Source organism: Haliaeetus leucocephalus, unplaced genomic scaffold (assembly GCF_000737465.1).
Source record: "Haliaeetus leucocephalus isolate CR32 unplaced genomic scaffold, Haliaeetus_leucocephalus-4.0 Scaffold473, whole genome shotgun sequence".
In the NCBI taxonomy this organism is placed as follows: domain Eukaryota; kingdom Metazoa; phylum Chordata; class Aves; order Accipitriformes; family Accipitridae; genus Haliaeetus; species Haliaeetus leucocephalus.
In genome coordinates, this window is record NW_010972909.1 from 7,146,614 (window position 1) to 7,153,682 (window position 7,069).

Sequence of the window (7,069 nt, forward strand, 5' to 3'; positions counted from 1 at the left end):
AAAACCCCGTGCTAACAAGAGTCGGCGCCCCCCCCCCCCCCCCCATTTTGAATTAGCTTTAGCTTGCTCACAGCTTCCCCCCTCCAAAAAAAAAAAAACAAAACCAACAGCTTTTTGGTAAAGATAAACCAAGATCATGAAACTGGACTCTGGGTGAAGTGTTCTCTTTGGGATTTCATAAGATTTTTGGAAATGTGGGTGATGTTTTTGTACTGAAAGAGAAATGAATCAAAAGGCAGTAGGCACCAAGCAGAAGTGTATTTCACCTCTTCCTATTATGGTCTGAGGGCACAAAAACATCTTCATTTAGAAGTGACTGAAATCTTTGAATACAAGTATCTGCAATGCTACAGAACATTTTAGCTACAGAATGTTGTTTTGTTTCTTCTGTCAGACTCTTCCTAATAGTCTTTGGACAAAATTCAGAGCTGGTGTAAGTTTGGTGACCATAGTATCTTCTTTTAGGGATGTATATTACCCTTGAAAATTTCCCTTACTAGAGTGAAAAGTACCAACAATAGTGAATGAGAAATTCTGCTGAAAAATTGCTTCTTGCACTCAGCAGGCTTCGTCCTTCTCTCAAGTTCACTGATGTAACTCCTTGACTCACTAATGTTTCTTCTGATGCCACCCCATATGCAGTGAATCAGCTCACAAGAAGTGTCCACCTGTGTAAACTCTTTGAGAGGATGACAGCTGGTAGGAGAAAGTGGGAGAAATAAATTTTCTCAGCCTGGTCAGGTACCCAATACTGGCAGATCTTTGGGTATCACACACACTACAAAGCCCATTTGCCTGGGTATAACGCGGTGCTCCTAGGCCTTTGGAATGGGCATATGTTACAGCCTGTAAGTAGCAGTGGGCTGCATGGGGGAGACAGATAGGAACTGCTGCATGCCAGTCAAAACTGGTTCCAGCTTGCCCAGATGCAAGCCAAGCAACAGTAGAAAAAAAACCGTTGCACACTATAACTTTACCCAGAGAAGTGTGCAGCACCTCCCCACATAACATATTTAAGGAGTAATCTACAGCTGTTAAGGTGGGGGACACTCCACACACAAGGAATGTGTGATGAACAGACCACACTGGAGAAAAATTTGCTCCTGAGAGAACTGCAGCCAGTGGTCATTCCCCACGCTGGAGCAGGGACAACTAAAGAGGAGGACAACTGGAATCCCTATGCCCAAGACAACTGGAAGCATTGGGCACTGAGTGGCAGAAGCCACATAGTTGGGCTGGCAGAAAGCGTTATGGGCACTGCCTCAGCTCCCGTGCTGCCTCTTGCCTCACTGGATGAATCCTGACAGAGTGTGTACCTCACAGTGAAAATAAAGGAAGCTGAGACTCAGGGGCAGAGGAGAGGAAAAAAAAGTACATTGCTATGTTTGTTTAATTGTTTGCATTCTTTTTCTTTCCCCAGTACCTGGATCAGGGATAAAAGATTTATGTTGGTTGGTAGTAAATTAACTCAGGTAAAATTCCCCAACTTCAGACTGTTTTTGTTTGCAACTTCTGTATATTGGCAGAATTTTCTACCATGTGAGATCATTATTGAATAAATCCGCTTCACCATCTGCACAAGTGGAAGCTTGTTTTAGAAAGCAGAAACATGCCCATAAAGCTCATCAGTAGCAACTTCCTGAATTCATCCACAGCTGTTGAAATAATGGGTCTTTTTGATTATTGAAATGACAGGAATTGCAATAGCACTCACATACACTCCTGAAAAAAACAGAAAGATGGGTACTTTGACCTGTTTATACCTCAGACAACTAAAGTTCTTTTAATATGATACTGCTAAAAGACACCTGATTTTTGTATGATGGAAACAGACATCTCAAGGAAAAAAAATCTGTAGGTTAAGTTTACAGTGCAGGAATAAAAGTTCATACCTGTTACTTTACTACTGAGTTAATATGGGGAAGTACATACCAACTATCCTGAAATATTGTATCTAGTGACACTGATTCCTTCCAAATGTACTGGAAGTTAAAGGTCATCTGGTTAGTCAGGTAAGCATTGCTTCTTTCCTTTCAAGCACTGAAGAGGAAAGTATTTCAAACAAGTTCAGCTGTACTGGAAAACTGTGTTTAGCCTCTGCAGTTATCATCACTCTCCTTCTGACGCCTTTTCTGCAACATGCTCCTCCTGAGCACAACAATCATGGCAAGTCTTTTCCCATTCCCAGAAGAACCCAGATTCAGAGAGGCTTTCTCACTGGAAGTGACTGATTTTCATAGCCTGAACAGGAAGGGAGTAGGGAAGCCAGTGGAACTGAGACATTCAAATAGAATATTATGTGGCTCTGAGTATTACTCAAGTACTCATATTACTTGAGCTGCCGTTTCTGTGTATGTGGGTGATGAGCAGTGATGACACTGCTCTCTGTGTTGTCTGTGTGGCTGGTGACATTAGTGTTGCATGTGTATCTGCACCTTTGCAATTTGTACTCAGCTTGAGTTTTGGCTGGACTTGCAAAAAGGAACAGCAGCAGCCACAGCTATCATCCCTCTGTGACATACTGTGTTGTGTGTCCTGTGTTTCCACATTTTATCTTGTGCCATCTTTATCTCATGTGTTGCGAGATTTGTATTTTGCTCTGAGCATACATAATAGAGGTCTTTTCCAGGTCTTTTGCCACTGTATCCAGCTTCACCTTTTCTTGCTGTCTTCTCAATGACCACGTTGCAAAGTGAACATTATCAGCTTTGGAAAAATCACAGTCTGCCTATTTGCAGGATTCAGTGCTCCTGCATCACTAAGCTTAAATCTCGCCTTTGCAGAGCAAATCAAGTATATGAATCGGGAATGTGGATATTGCTGTATCTGTATAGCTGTTATTAAAGCTCAGGTGCTGTGTTTTTCAAGGGGGGAGAGTAGGAGAGTACAGGGTGGGTTTGCAACTTGCTGTCCCTGCCAGTCATTACTCCTCCATTTTACCTTTTATAAGTAAGTCATTAGAACTCTGCAATAAACCAGTTTATGTTACTGTCTTGGCAGAATCTCAAGGAGAAGGAAAAAAAAAAAAAGAAGACAGAGTTCTCCACTGCATTAGTGAACTGAACTAGCCCAGCAAAATCTGACAAATACGGGAGCTAGTGGGAGGATATGGGTGGAAAAATGCAGCTAAGATCACAGTTGTGAGAAAAGAAGTCTAGAGGGGTGGGCAGCCCATTTTCAGTAGCAGCAAGGTGTTTAATCATCTCATCTGTTTGTAACTTCATAATTAGATACAGATAAATAGAACTGGATGTGAACTGATTTACCATGCTTCTTGGGTGGCTTGGGGGGCCAGTGCTGAGCTCAGTATTGCTGCAGCCAACCACCAGTTTGGATACCTCTGTTAGGGGCTGAAAAGCCTCAGGACTACCATTGCATAGCTCAGAGAGACAGCACTCGGCTGCAAAGCTCGGTGCGGTTCCCCTGTAGGTGTGAGTGCGCTGTTCCGTTTCTGCATTGCCTTGCTCCCAGTCGTTACAGGTCCAAATGACTGAACTATGTTGGACCGCACTACAAGACAGTTTTGATCAAGGTCCTTTGAATCTAGACTATGAAGGCTCATCAACTGTCATAGCAACCCCGTATTGTATGGTTTTGTATTATGAAGCTGTGATAAGGCTGTTGCTCATCCCTTTGAAGTAAGTCATAAATCACTAATGCAGCTTCTCAGTGACAGGACTTCTTTAAGTATTATTCTAACAGAGAAACTGATTTGCATTAAATGATATGTCTGTCAGCAGAGAAGGACAAATGATAAGAGTGAAACTTTCTACATGTATGCTATAGACTTTTTTATTTGTAGCCACACTGTAAAGGCACCTTCTACATTGAAATGCACTGGTGCCATTAAAAGCCCCAGGGAAGGTTGTGCAAGGAATTACTGAACTCAGATAGGATGTCTGAAGCTCTTGCTTTTGTCATGTCCATGCCCCATGTAGGGTGTGCTGTACGGAAGTTGAGTGCTGCTCACATCAAGGCAAATGGAGAACATAAACACAGATAGTTAAGTAGTGGACATTTTGTTTAATATTTTTTTCATCATTGACACAATTCTTAGGGTTGTGTAGAACAGTGGCTAAAGTATCTTTTTGTCATTGCTGTGGAGGCGATGTAGCTGTGAAAATGTAGTATACTTAGACTTCTGTAGGGTGCCATTGGTCAAGAAACTGGAGTCTTACAAAATCAGCATTACAGACAGCTATCAAATGATTAAAAAATGTCTGCTGGCAGGTCTCAAAATATAATGCTAAATAAGCAATGCATGGTCTGTTGTGAAGGGGAATGTGTTTTATCAGATTTGCTGATAGCTTATAAAATCTCCATCCTTGGAAGTATTCAGGACAGATTTTACACAAAGCCACAGTGATTTGACACAGCTTTGGAGAAAGTTCTGTGTGGAGCAGTAAGTTGTATTAGAAACCTCCAAGGTTTACTTACAACCAGCATTTCTGTGGTACAGATGGAAAAAAACCCAGATAATCTTAGTTAAGCAAACCTTTCTGCATGTCTGCTTTGTATACCAACATTAAAGCCTAACAGTCTAAGACTGCTACAACACCTGCAACACAGCATCCAAGGGTGCTATGAAAGCACTCTGTGGTGCAAGACATTCTCAAGAAAGCAAATGTCAGTCCTATCTTCCAGAAGGGCAAGAAGGAGGATCCAGACAACTACAGGGCGGTAAGCCTTACCACAATTCCTGGGAAAGCGATGGAGCAACTAATCCTGGAAACCATTTCCAGACGCATGAAGGACAAGATGGAGACCAGGAATAGTCAGCATAGAATTACAAGGGGGGAATTGAGCTTAACCAACCTGATAGTTCCTACAGTGAGATGGCTAGCTTGGTGGGTGAGGGGAGAGTCATGGATGGTGTTTACCTCAACTTTAGTAAGGCTTTTGACACTGTCTCCCATTAACATCCTCATTGATGAGGTGACAAAGTACCGCTTAGATACTTGGACAGGAAAGTGCTTTGAAAACTGGCTGAATGACTGGGCCCAGAGGGTCTAAAGAAGAGAAAGCTCCAGAGGGATCTCATCAGTGTGTGTAAATACCTGATGGAGGTGGGGAATGAAGAGGAGGGAGCCAGACTCTTCTCAGGAGTGCCCAGTGACAGGACAAGAGGCTACAGGCACAAATTGAAACACATGAAATTCATGTGAACACATGAAATTCACATGAACTCAAGAAAACAGGGTTTTTTTACTGTGGAGGTGGTCAAACACTGGAATAGTTTTCCCAGAGAGGTTGTGGAGTGTCCATCCATGGAGATACTCAAAACCCAACTGTAAACGGTCCTGGGCAACTTGCTCCAGCTTGTCCTGCGTCAGCAGTGGGGTTGGACAAGATGTTCTCAAGGGATTGGTAGATGACAGTAGTACTTTATGGCTCCTGAAATTCTGACTCTATATAATTTTCAAAGCCCCATGGGCCTAGCAGGATCTCCAGGCTGACAAGATTTATCCTCAGTACCACAAGCAATTGCAGGAGTGTGGACCATAATAAAAAGAACACATGACACAGAGGCAAATAAGAGATGAGGACAGCTTAGAAGAAAAGTTTGATTTGGGTTTGGTTTTGATTTATAAGCGCATTTCCTTTTCTGTATAGCACTGAAGTACAAGCTAGAAACATCTCGAGATGAAGAAAAAGAAGCGGCATATTGTGTCAGTACTGTTGAAAGAACAAGGATGGGGAGAAGATAACACAGTGTCAGTGTTCTGGCAAGCAGAAGTGAATTTTGCATTTGGACCCATGAATATTAGGTTGGAAGGGTCTAGGCATTTGCCCAGATTGAGACCAGATGTCCCTCTGCTTAACAGAACTCCTACTTAATGGTATCATTTAGCAATAGAACTCAAATGGAAAGTTCTCCCAGAAAAAGTTATGCTTTAATGTCTCAGCTACATTTGTTAATGGGAGGTGTCAGACCCGTTTACCTGGTCTTCTGAATATTTTCAGAAGTTCTTTTCTCAGTTATCTCCACATCTTTACTGGTAAAGGATACTTGCAGTTTTTTAATTCTGCCACTTCCATATCCTCAATTCATAGCTCAATATTTGTTGTCATCCTGTGTTTTGTTGTTTTCTACTTGATATACAAATGCCATCCATCACATGCTGCTGCTTCAGCTTCTCACAACACTTACATTGCTTGCCTGCCTACACTTACCCATAGGGAAGCAAGCAAAATAGTGAGCTAATTTTTCTGAGATGCTCTGTCAGTGGTGATAATAGCAATTATAGGATAATCAGACAATTATGGAAGTAAATAGCTTTTGCTTTAATCAGGTCTCATTAGCTAGTGACATTGATTTGTCATGCCAATAAATGTGAAAAATATGCCACTATGATGATAAAGTACTTCTGCTAACTGATCAGCTTTACAAGTTACTGTTAATACAATGAGTTATGTATGCCTTTTTGGACTGCCGTTTCATGTTTCTGCATCAAAATGGTAGAGCATGTATGGTTTGTGATTAAATTCTGTTGTGACCTTAACACGGGGGGCCATTTCTGGTTCTAGGGCTGTGTTGAACTGGAAATGCTGATGGTTCATTTGAGGAAATGGAAATGGCTAGACACGAAAGCACAGAACTGAACTGCAAAAGAAGATGTTCTGTTTTCCACATGAGGATTCAGGGGTCAGCTCAGGCTTGATTTTGCTGACTGCTGTGCTTCTAAAAGAACATGTTTGATGATTCAGAGGAATGGCTTGGACTGTAGCCCAAATCTGTGTGTTCTGTGAGGAATTAAGACTGATTTTTTGGTTGTAGTTGTCATCTCAAAGCTAAGACTCTTTCTTTCTGTTTCACAATCACACTGTAGTTCTCTCCAAGCTTTCTCAAAAAATGCTATCTTCATATTGTTTGCATCATCACTTATCTCCAGTGTTTGTTTTTACTGAAAAATGAGAAAAATATTAAACATACTCAGAAAAGGGAAAAGGAGTCAGGGAAATTGTATCAGTACCTGCAGAGACTGGAAAGACAGGTAAAGAGAACAGCAGAGATTGTAACAATTTTGAGATACTAAAAACCCTTTTCCTTTCCCTTCAGCAGAATCTG